General features: G+C 34.8%; 1 non-coding gene across 1 annotated transcript; it reads left to right on the top strand.

The window, feature by feature from the left end:
* Window positions 1-1,232: 1,232 nt before the first annotated feature.
* On the top strand, window positions 1,233-4,592 carry LOC101306198. The gene is made up of 8 exons (XR_185485.1): window positions 1,233-1,270; window positions 1,812-1,859; window positions 2,039-2,092; window positions 2,249-2,343; window positions 3,050-3,126; window positions 3,438-3,534; window positions 4,056-4,200; window positions 4,502-4,592. It is a non-coding gene; the product is annotated as an uncharacterized LOC101306198 (transcript).
* Window positions 4,593-12,372: the final 7,780 nt, after the last annotated feature.

Here is a 12,372-nt window from a genome sequence, read left to right as displayed (position 1 = left end):
GATTTGTATTTTTTAAGATTTATTATATAAAAATATATATTTTATGCAATTTAATATTTGAAAACGGTCAAATATAGATAAATTATTCAACATAATCTAGTCATACTCATTTATAAAATAAATTATAACTAAAATTTAACATAACTTCCTGTAAAAGTGAGCAACAACAACAATAAACATATACACTTCTAATTTTAAACACACAATTAACTCTTATACTCTCATACTCCCCACAATATAACAATCCCACCACAAAAAGAAAACAAAAATAGCCGTAGAACTTAGCAGCCTAGGCGGGCAAGGCGGCATCTAGGCTGGCTAGGCGGCATTTAGGCGAGTTAGGCGGCCGCCTAATCGCCCACAGCCTGGCACAAAGGCCTGGAAGAAAAGCGAGGCGGCTTGTTGCAGCCTAGAGCATAGGCGGGGACTAGGCGGTCCTAGGCGGGGCCTTTTAGAAGCTTGCTAATAGGATACCCTAATGCATGTGTTACAAAATTTCACTTCAGCCAAAATTAGGTGTGTTGTGGTTGTTCTGCAAGAGGAGAAATATAGCTAGATTGAATCATCTGCATGTTACTCCGAATTGCCATGTTACTCTGTAGTCCACATAACTTGAATAAAGATTCATATTCATATTTTCAATGTTTTGGGTTTTGTTATTTCGACTTTAAGAATTAGGGAATTGGATCTTTAGGAGGTTTGTTCCAAGGCATCTTTGGGTTTTGGTTGTCTGCTCGACACGGAGAGAAAGCCAATGAGTGAAGGACACGGGGGAGAATTGTCTCTCCTTTCAAAAGTAAGCAGCACTCCTCCAAGCTTAATTTCACTACAAAAGGGTTATCGTTTATTTTAGATTATTTCTTATTATTTTACCATCTTTTTTTGGTTTTATTGATTGATTGGTTGGGAATTGGGTTCCTTAATGTCGGAAGAATTTACTATATATCTATTGGTTGCCAAGGGTAATTACTGTTCACTAATGACAGTAAAAAGACAGCTTTTGCCCTTAAATTTGTCTGCATCCCCAGAGCCTCTCTCGAATCTTCTCGCTTTCTCGCTTTCTTTGCTTTCTCTCGATTTTCTCTGGGAAGGGTGTGTTGCTCTTCTCACTCTCTCTCGCCCAAGTTTTCTCTCTGTCTCTCTCCTGATCCTTTGCTCTCTCGAATCTCCGAACCAAGCACGAATCTCCGGGATTATAAATCTACATCCAGGTGTGTAGGAGATTCCCAAGACCAAGCACGCTTCCGTCGATCGTCTCTGGCGTTGGAGGGTATGAATTTTCTTACTGCTTTGCTTTGCTTTTCTGTTTTGTTTTTGATTATTTGTGCTTTCAGTTTTCGGTGTTTGCTTTTTTGTTCGGTTGCTTTGCATTTTTGCTGCAATTTGGTGTGGTGCATCTAATTCTCTGCTGTATATGCCATATGACATGTGTGTTCTTCAACTGGAGAGCTTGAGAGCTTGAGATTTGTTGATGTTATGAAGCTCTCTTTTCCAGGCTCTCTTTCATCAACGATATGATACATAGCAAAAGAGAGGGATAGGGAGATAATTGGAGAGTTTTGTGTGCAATCGTGTTGGGGGATTGTGATTGATCTAACATTGATCAAAACGGAAGTAAGTGTTGTTTCTATTGAATTGGGTTTGTGAGGTTTCATGATTACTCTTTTTTTTGTCTGTTTGGTATGCCTTTGTTTTTTCTCGGTTTGTTTGTTAAATTGGGTTTTGTTTGCTTTGCATATTGATTAGATTAGAGTTGTAGCCGAAAGGTTGATATGTGTAAATAGGCTGAGCAATTCCATTTCATTTTGCAGGGTTGGTGAACTGTGTGGTGTCAAATTTTATTACTGTTTTGGACTCATGTATGAATTATTTTAAGACTTCTAATGCTTTTTCTTTTGGCATTACAATGTTAATGTTTTCAGAGTCAGTGAGTTCTCAGTTGGTATTTGGTTTATTAAGTAAATGATGCTTGATGTCTTTTATCAATTATATTTGTACAGTTTTCAGTTTGAATCTTTTGTTCGTTTTGTAAATGCAGATACAAAATTAGGTGGTTATACGGTGCTAAGAACTCGAGGTTACTTCTAGCAAGGTAATACATCATTGTTTTTTTTTAGTGAATCATACATGTTAATGAATTAATTTGTTTTTTTTTTTTAACTCTTAATGACTAAATTGTTGATTGTGATTGTAAAGTGAATGGCTGATTTGCTCATTTACAATGGCTGTTGGTTTTTCCTTATTGCAGTCATTAAGGCCTGATCTGAATCTATTAAGCTAAATGGGCAGGTAGACTTTGAAGAACAAACGAGGAGAAGAGCCAATACAAGGCTCAATTCTCAGGTTAGCACTGCAAATATTGTTGTAGTGGATCCTTCAATTAGTAGTATTAGTCTCAATGAAACAATTGGCACTGTGTTTTTGTGATTGTAAACTTGCTACACTGTTAGTAAACTCAGCAATTGCCAATGTTATATTTCTTTCGCCTTGAGTCTTTACCTGATGTCCTCAATGTTCTTCTCAGTTGTATTCTAATAATTCTTTCATTTTCAATTTCATGTTTATTAAACTTTTATATTATGATCGATTCTTGAATTGTGGCACATTTCACATATATGCAATGTGAAAATCATAACTGAATGACCTGAAGAAAAATAATTTTTCAAGATTTTTGTCAGGCAAATGTAACTGAATGTGCTCAACTTTTTTGAGCGCATTTAGTTACAATTTCCCTGTTGCATATCTGTTGATTTCAAAAAAGTTGTCATGTCATTGACATGGTCTATTCTGCCCAACACCTAAAGTAAACCCTTATCTTTTGTATGATGTCTGCTTAATCGATCTCATATATGCATTCCATAGATCATTAACAGTAAGTATTTCTTACTTTTATATGTATATAGTCAACTTCTAGAAATAAAAGCACATTGCGACTCTAATTCAAAGTCATTTAGGTTTCAGTTTTATTTGATGTGTGTTATACATTTGCTCATCTTCTGCTACTGTTGTGGTAAAATGCGTAACTAATATCAGTTATAGTATTGTGCAGGTTAAGAGATGATTAGAAGTTGCGGCAGTAGTCTCTATAAGAGGAATTTATGAGTAAGAAGATGACTGATCCAAGAGGTAACCATTATCGACTTGATCCAAACAGTTTCTTTATGTTCATATATAGTTTTTTGTTTTAATATAATGAAGTTTTTATCTAATTAAAGGAACTTGACTTTTTTTTCAAATCCTTTTGTCTTACCTTACGCATTCCATATGGTTTAAAATGCTTTCATGTTGATTATAATAGAGAGCTTTTGTACTCTGATTCCAATTGGTAGTTTAGTCCTATTGAAATCTGTATGCAATTTACAGTTAGTGTGCTTAAAGTTTTTTTTTTTTTTAGCTTCGAGCCAGGTTTTGTTTTAATATATTTTCTTTGGCATTAGGTACATCCTTAATTAAGGGAATATTACTGGAGACCTATGTGATGGCAAAATATCAGATCCTTCACCCACATGGAACAATGTTTCTTGGAATTTGAAGGTAATGTGACCTTTTGATGCGTTGTATGTTTCGATGTGTAGAGGAGAAGGTTATAGATGGTTCCAAATTGATCGGCATGATGTTAATAACCTCCTACAGTGATTGAATATAATCTGATGAACAAGAAACAAAGAGGAAGAGGCATCCAACATGGATGTGGTCTTTTCCTTTTATAAACTGCATGCAACAACAAACAACTTCGATCATGACAACAAATTTAGGGAAGCAGAATTTTGGAGTGTTTACTAAAGTCAGTTTTGGATAGAAAACAAGTAGTACTTATAGTTTCTTTTTTCCATTCCAATATGAAGTTTGTTGGTTGGTCATTAAGGTTTTAGGGTTGGGAACATCAACTTTTACAAATTCTGTGGTGTCTAATAATGAGAACGACATTAATCCAAGTATTGGAGCAGTTACTTTTTTGGACAAATTACAGTTGCAACTATCAGTAGATCAATTCAAAATACTGTCATTTTGCAGTCCTTTCTCTTAAACTTCTATTGCACTTTGTGATGTAGAAGTGAAGGGGCTTTAGTATATAGTAAACAGTGCATTGCGGCTATGTATGGCAAACGTTGAACTGATGTATGCCACTAATCACAAAGAAAGACACTCGAAAGTCCCGGAGCAACGCCCGGGCAATCTTTCTAGTGACCATATCAATGGGTGAGTTTCTTTTTCTCTAACCTGCATTTTATTTGCTAATTTAGTTGCATAAGATTTTTGTGCAACCATATATACTCATGCTGTGCTATTTTTGTACAAAAACATGCAAACGGTTTTATGTAGCAAAGATCTTCTGTTGTTATTCTTCATTTGGGTATTGTACATTATATTGCATTCCTCTTTTCGTGCATGTATGCATTGGGCTTTAACTTTTGGAAAGAAGTTTATATAGTTTTATTTACAGAGAGTTATGTAACTGTTTGTTCTTTTGTTTTTGTTTCGTACTGATTTGGACATGTAGCTAATTCCGGCAACATTGAGCTCTTAGATATAGCTTCATTTCCAGGTACATTCTAGCTCTTTTGTATACTAGAAGCTAAAGGCCTAAAGTTTCATTGAGCTTTCTACCTGTTTTTCCATTAACTGGGTACATGTTGCTTGCCAATGTAGCTGTTACACTTCTATATATTCTCTTAAAAGCTGTGGTAGATATGGCCGCATGGTCAAGAGCTATGTGCTTTTTTAAGTGTGTTGATTTATTAATTTACTGAACCATGCTTATACATAGTAGATTACCGATTTATTTAAGGCTACAGAAATTGAAGAAGAATGAGTGTTTATGTAGGTGTAGCTTGCATAGCCTGTTCTTTGTATTTTTTTCTCTCTTGCTATTCAACTACATTGAATAGTAATCTGAAATCTAATGTTTTAGTAACTTCTGTCTGTTCAATTGGGACGCCTTAACATAACTAGATATCAATGCGCCACCGAACTTGGCCTATCCATATAATTACACATTAGGGTAAGAGGCATTTTCTATGTGTGAATCTGTTTTTTGAAATCAACACAAAATGTGAATCTGTTTTGTGAAATCAATACTGAAGTAGTTTTTGTTTTCTTTATAGGTTGAAGGCATGAGATTGATATTTCATAACTCAAGAAACTTCCTGTCACACAGTGAGGTCAAGGCGAGAATTTATCTGTTTTTTCAGGTAAAGTTACAAACTTCACGTGCAATGTACTCAAATAAAGAAAACTGTATCGATTATATAGTGGCTTCAAAGAAAGAAAACTTTGTTTTCATCTGCTTGATTTAATTTTAATGTTTGCTTAATCTGAGTATCAGTATGATCTTTTTTTTTCTTTCTATCTTCTTTTTGCTTTCGAGTGCCCCTAGAATACAAAATTACGGAGATAACTGGACCTGGCTGGAAACTAAAGATGGCGAATGTAATTACTAGCTCAATTGCTTTGATCTCCTTTCCTGTTTTTCACCACCCTCTTATTAATGTGTAATGCTTTTTCTGTTATTCTTGTTCGGTCGATTGGCATAGCAGTCTGGGTAATTCTTTATCTGATTTCAGTTTTGGTTTTGGGTTATCATTTGGTTTTCTTTTTTCATGGTAAATTTGAAATTTGGTTCTGTGTTTTTGATTTATTGGCAATTTGAGATATGGGTATCGAACTTTTGATTGAGACCGCTTTTTTGCGACATAGAGAAAGATTTCGGTAGCTGTTTTGGTTTTTGGCTCTCAAGTCATGTTTATTTACAGTTTTTATCTGATCCATTAGAGTTTTAGAAGATTGGTTTTCGTGCTTGAGAATTGTGCTTCAAACTTAGTGAGATGTTCCTATTTGTTTGAATTTGTTCCCTAAGCCCCAGTCTGTAAACCCGATTTTTGATAGTACTTATCAATGATACCGAACAATATCTCAATTCGGATCAAACCAATCAGCAAAAGGAAAATAGAAAAAAGGGAAGAGCTTTAACCTTTTCATGACTTCTATGTATCTGTATTAAAGAGTGACATTTAGGAATTGTGCAACAGTTTTACTTAAGAACCGTTGATAAGTATTTTTGCTTCCTACTTTTTACTTTTAACTGTTTGGTTTGTTGTTCTGCATGTGGTTAGCCCGTCAGTCCATACAGTTGTCCATGTACCAGTAGAAGTTTCCGCAGCTACCGCTGCCCCTGCTTCCTCAGGCGGAACTGAAGGTGGTGCTCTGTGTGTGAGGCTATAAGGGGGTTATATTTTTCCATGATTGCTTACTTCTCCTAAGTTTTTTTATCTCGTTTTTTATATTGTGAATCTGAATTGTGATCTTCTTTGCTCTCTTTTGAAATTTGAACTGTTTCTAATCTATGTTGATCTCTTTCCGATCTTGACGAAATTTGCAGCGTATCATCAGCAAGAATAGGGAAGGTAATTCTGGGTTTTCGGATTACAGGTATAATGATTGATATGTTTTCTTTCAAAGCAAGTGTTTAATTTGATTTTTCTTGGGGTTTATAAGGTGTATTTGATCCAATCGTTATTGTACTAAAGCATGTTGCTTTTCAATTTTTGGTGGGTTTTTGTGGGTTCAGATTATATATGGCGTTGATAGTGCAATGTGCATTGGTTATAAATTGGGTGTTTGTTTTGGAAAGTTTGTGAATATAAAGAGCTGATCTTAAATTGGATTGGGATCGACTAGATATGAAAAGTGAAGCTTGGAAAGTGAGTTTTAGGTTTGATATAGATGCTGTTGCATCTATATGCATAGCTTGATTGTGAAATTTTTGATTCCTCAAGGACTTATCAGCTGCAGAATTTGTTCTCACCGTAAGTGCCCATGTCAATTGTGGTCCAAAGTTTAGGATATTTAGGTACTGAGACTTGACGTTTTCGTTTTGATATTGTTGCTACTGATGCAATGTAATGTACTCAAATAAAGAAAATCGTATCGATTATATAGTGGCTTCAAAGAAAGAAAACTTTGCTTTTATCTGCTTGATTTAATTTTAATGTTTGCTTAATCTATGTATCAATATGATTTTTCTTTCTTTCTTTCTTTTTGCTTTTTGAGTGCCACCAGAATACAAATTTGCAGAGATAACTGGACTTGGCTGGAAACTAAAGATTTTGAATGTAATTACTAGTTCAATTGCTTTGATCTCCTTTCCTGTTTTTCATCATCCTCTTATTGAAGTGTAATGCTTTTTCTGATGTTCTTGTCCGGTCGATTGGCATAGCAGAATGGGTAATTCTTTGTTTGATTTCAGTTTTGGTTTTGGGTTATCATTTGGTTTTCTTTTTTCATGGTAAATTTGAAATTTGGTTCTGTGGTTTCGATATATTGGGAATTTGAGATATGGGTATCAAATTTTTGATTGAGACCCCTGTTTTGTGACAGGGAGAAAGAGGATTTCGGTAGCTGTGATTGTCAGCGTCTGATTTTCGAGCCAGATTTCTAAAGCTTCTCTTGTTTGTTCAATTTCATGTGAAAAATGAATTTTTGAAGTTTACACTTAGTTTGGGTTTTTGGCTCTCAAGTCATGTTTATTTACAGTTTTTATCTAATCCATTAGAGTTTTAGTAGATTGGTTTTCGTGCTTGAGAATTGTGCTTCAAACTTAGTGAGAAGTTCCTATTTGTTTGAATTTGTTTCCCCAAGCCCCAGTGTAAACCCGATTTTGATAGAAAAATATCTCAATTTGGATCAAACCAATCAGCTAAAGGAAGATAGAAAAAAGGGAAGAGCTTTAACCTTTACATGACTTCTCTGTATCTGTATTAAAGTCATGCCAAGGAAAGTGTGACATTTAGGAATTGTGCACCAGTTTTACTTGAGAACCGTTGGGTTCACTCGAATGTTTCCTTAACTTTGATAAGTATTTTTGCTTCCTACCTTTTACTTTTAACTGTTTGGTTTGTTGTTCTGCATGTGTTGTGGAATTGGATCTTAGATTGAAGGTTGTATTTTTCCATGATTACTTACTTCTCCCAAGTTTTTATTTTATTTTTACATTATGAATCTGAATTTCGATCTTCTTTGCTCTCTTTTTGAAATTTGAACTGTTTCTTAGCTATGTTGATCTCTTTCCAATCTTGACGAAATTTGCAGGGTATCATCAGCAAGAATAGGGAAGGTAATTCTGGGTTTTCAGGTTATAGGTATAATTATTGATATGTTTTCTTTCAAAGCAAGTGTTTAATTAGAATTACGTTGGGGTTTATAAGGTGTATTTGATCTAATCGTTATTGTACTAAAGCATGCTGCTTTTCAATTTTTGGTGGGTTTTTGTGGGTTCAGATTATATATGGCGTTGATAGTGCAATGTGCATTGGTTATAAATTGGGTGTTTGTTTTGGAAAGTTTGTGAATATAAAGAGCTGATCTTAAATTGGATTGGGATCGACTAGATATGAAAAGTGAAGCTTGGAAAGTGAGTTTTAGGTTTGTTATAGATGCTGTTGCATCTATATGCATAGCTTGATTGTGAAATTTTTGATTCCTCAAGAACTTATCAGCTGCAGAATTTGTTCTCACTGTAAGTACCCATATCAATTGTGGTCCAAAGTTTAGGATATTTAGGTATTGAGACTTTGATGTTTTCGTTTTGATATTGTTGCCACTAATGAAAATTATTGCAGGAGGTTAGAGCACAACAATATATCAGGGGAACTGGTGTCACTGATCTATTGCCTCAGTCTTGCAATGCTGTGAGTAATTTCTGATTTCATTATATGTTTAGCGCAGTCTGATAAGGATTTTAATCAAAATTGGTTGCTTGGAATACTTTATTTGATGCAATATGATTGATGCACTTGAATATATGAATAGCTGCCTACTGAAATGATACTTATTATCAACATGGATTTTTCAACTTGGTCATGCTCTTCAAGTTCATTATTGCTATATAAGTTTTGCAATTTATTCCTTTCATCTGTACAGGGCAATGCTGCTGGGAAGGTGATGATTGCTTCTTTACTTTTGTGTTTAGTATTGTAAAGGTTAAATAAAAAACCTATTAGAGTTAGCTGTTAAATGTGCTTAAAATTCTTTTTTGTGATTAATGTTCTGTAGCTTAAGTGGAAAGACAATAGCGTTTAGATCCTATAAATCTGGTAAGGAATTCGTCTTTCACACTGAATTTTATTTTCACTTTTAGATCAGCAATCCTTTCTTTAAACCAAAATTAATTCCAGCATCTGTTTTGTGGATTATCCTGAGGTAAAGAGATGAACTGAAGAAAGAGTACAAGTTTGACTGATGAAGTACGAGTATTGTAGTCACTCGAATGGTTCCTTAACTTAAGTATTTCGCTTCGTTTTTACTTTAATTGTTTGGTTTGTTGTTCTGCATGTGTTTTGGAATTGGATTTTAGATTGAAGGTGGTGCTTTGTGTGTGAGGCTGTAAGGGGGTTATATTTTTTTAGGTGTGCTTACCTCTCCTAAGTTTGTTATTTCATTTTTTATAGTGTGAATCTGAATTTTGATCTTCTTTTGATATCCGAACTGTTTATGTTCTAATTACCTGCCCTATTGTTATTTTCCTCGTTCAAATGTCAGACTACTTGGATGAAGGAGCTTACGCCATCCAAGAAGCTCAACCTTTCATTTGGAATTGGATTTTAGATTGAAGGTGGTGCTTTGTGTGTGTGAGGCTGTAAGGGGGTTATATTTTTTAGGTGTGCTTACTTCTCCTAAGTTTGTTATTTTATTTTTTATAGTGTGAATCTGAATTCTGATCTTCTTTTGATATCCGAACTGTTTATGTTCTAATTACCTGCCCTATTGTTATTTTCCTCGTTCAAATGTCAGACTACTTGGATGAAGGAGCTTACGCCATCCAAGAAGCTCAACCTTTCATTTGGAACAAATTCAGGTAGCCGGCTTATCTTTACAATGTTGTCTAGTTACTTTAGATTCCTTGATAATTATGTTTTTGATTAATTGCATATTTTGGTTTTTATGCAGTTCTAGATTCAGGCTTCCTTATTCTCCTTGCAGCTACTCTAAAATCTATTCTTTTCTTTCAACTTTGCCTACAATGTTATTGTTTTTTTGTGGCTCAGTTTTATGGTTTGAATGGTGTGTTTTACAGTGTTACCATACTCAATTGGCTATGTATATCCGAAATTAGATAAGAAATTTTTGTCTCCTTATGTTCACTGTATAAACTTTAAGGCTAACTATTTATTTTTTAATTTTGCTGGTAGATTTTGGTTGCTGTTGCTGTGCCTATTTGTGGATGGTCTCTGTAATTCAGGTTACTTTTTTCTTCTGTTGATTTAGTGTTTTTTTATTTGAATAAAAAGGAAGTAAAAGGAGTGGAAAGAAATTGATAGGTTTGGTGATGATCATGTAATAGAATGTTAATGGATGACATTTGCATACTGAGAATCACATCCATATTTACATCTAATTATGCATTTCCTATTGTCCATCTGCTTGCATTTTTTGTGTGAATTAGAACAGAAATAAACCGAGAAGAATAATAGGGCTTCAAAGACTTTGTACATGTAAAAATAAAATAAAATTCTGATGATGAGCTGCACAAATGGTTGCTCTTTTGCCTTCTAAATGGAGAAGCTCCATTGCATTCTTAAGAAGGATTGCTGCTATGTTATAATGCAGACAGATTTTTTCGTCTTTAGATACGGTGGGAGGACTTGCAGCTTTTATGAGGTTAAGAATTTAGGATTGCAATGTTGTATGCAATGTGATTAAATGAGTACTGTATGGATGAAGTCGTTTTTTGATATGCGAGTTTGAGTGTGTTATTATTTATTCACATGACCAGTTGGATTTTGGATTGGGTCTTGCGAATACTTCTATTTTTTTTGCAGGTTCGGTGAAGGTTTCTGGGATTCAATTCCGTATTGAAGGTCTGTGTTCTGTTTATTTTACTTTTGATAACTCACATTAGGATTTAGCTGTTCATTAGAAATAGACACATAGAGATAAAATGCATGCAATGCATCTAAAATTGATTGAAAATCAAAAAATGTACCCATTGAATGTTAATGATGACAGTTCTGAGCAAAAATATTTAGTTGCAGATTTGATTGCTGTAAATGGCCAATAACAATTTACATCCTGTATATGCAAACAAGATATGTTTTCTAGCCAAATTCATTCACATTTCAATGTCTCTGCCTTTCTTATCACCATCGAGTCTATAGGCTTGAAAAATGGAATTTGCTATGTCTTGATGGTTAATGAGTTTTGTGTGAATGAATTTGCTCCCATTTAGTTTTTTATCTGAGATTTGTTTTTATTCTGCTTTTCATATGAAGTTATGGTCCTGCATCTTGCCGTTTTCTAATTCTTTTTCTTGCTCTCTCTTGATCTCTCTCAAAACCCCACCGAATCATTTTCCAAATCTCAAGCTCTCCTTCCCTCTCTTTCGTCACTTCCTTCATCGGTTTTGCCCTTTCTCTTGCTCCACACACCTCTGGAAGGATCTGGACTCCTTTTTTCTTTTTCCCCAAACAGAAGCATATAGAGGGAGAGACTAGAGTTGACTGATCGATCGAAGATCAAAGAATAGACTGATCGATCGAAGATGAAATTCGTTAATGTTAGTTCAATTTTGTAATTATTCAAGCCTCCCGTTCTTCTTTCTCAAGCCTCCCGATCTTCTTTCTTCTTCTTTGTTAATTATTCTATGCTTGGATTTTGAAACTGAATTTACTGTCAACTCTTTGTTTTTTTATCGGTCACTGTTAGTTCGATTTTGGTTCTTTGTTCTTCTTCTTCATTGTATCTATCTAGGTTTACCGGTTAAGGTTTGACAATAAGGATGTTGATCTGCAGGAAATCCCTACGGTTTGGCATTCTAAATATCAGTTTCGGGATGAAATTTGGTTTATATTGGGTGGGTCTCAAATCAGGTATGCTTGACGGGTTTTATTTCTGGGTATTTAAATGGTTTTGTAGGTTGGGTTTTGGGTATTTCAAAATCACAGTATTTGAATGTTGGGTTGATGCAATGGGTATTTTTCTGGTTTTGTAGGTTGTAGTCAAGGTTACTGTGATTTTGTTGGTCAGGTTAGGTTATTCCCTTTAGTTTGGTAAACAATGTTTTTTTAACTTTCAGTTTCTGTGAGGAGTAGAGGAGGGAGGATGGGTTTCGGTGGAGGGAGAGGGAGAGGGAGAGGCAGAGAGACAGAGTTTCCGGCGGGACGTCGAGAGGGGGAGGAACTGGGGGGACTAGAGGTAGGGAGCATGAGATGGAGTATGGTGATGTTAGGGAGAGGTATAGGGATTGGTTTTTGTCTGTAAGCTGTAAATTGGGTTTCTTTACTTGATATGATATGAGTTTCCTTTAGTTTTTTGAAAGTGTACTTTTGATCCCCGTTAATCAATTGATCTTCTTACTGATCTCAATGTCCCGCTACT

Source organism: Fragaria vesca, unplaced genomic scaffold (assembly GCF_000184155.1).
Source record: "Fragaria vesca subsp. vesca unplaced genomic scaffold, FraVesHawaii_1.0 scf0513070, whole genome shotgun sequence".
NCBI lineage: Eukaryota > Viridiplantae > Streptophyta > Magnoliopsida > Rosales > Rosaceae > Fragaria > Fragaria vesca.
This window is presented reverse-complemented; position numbering and strand designations above follow the sequence as displayed.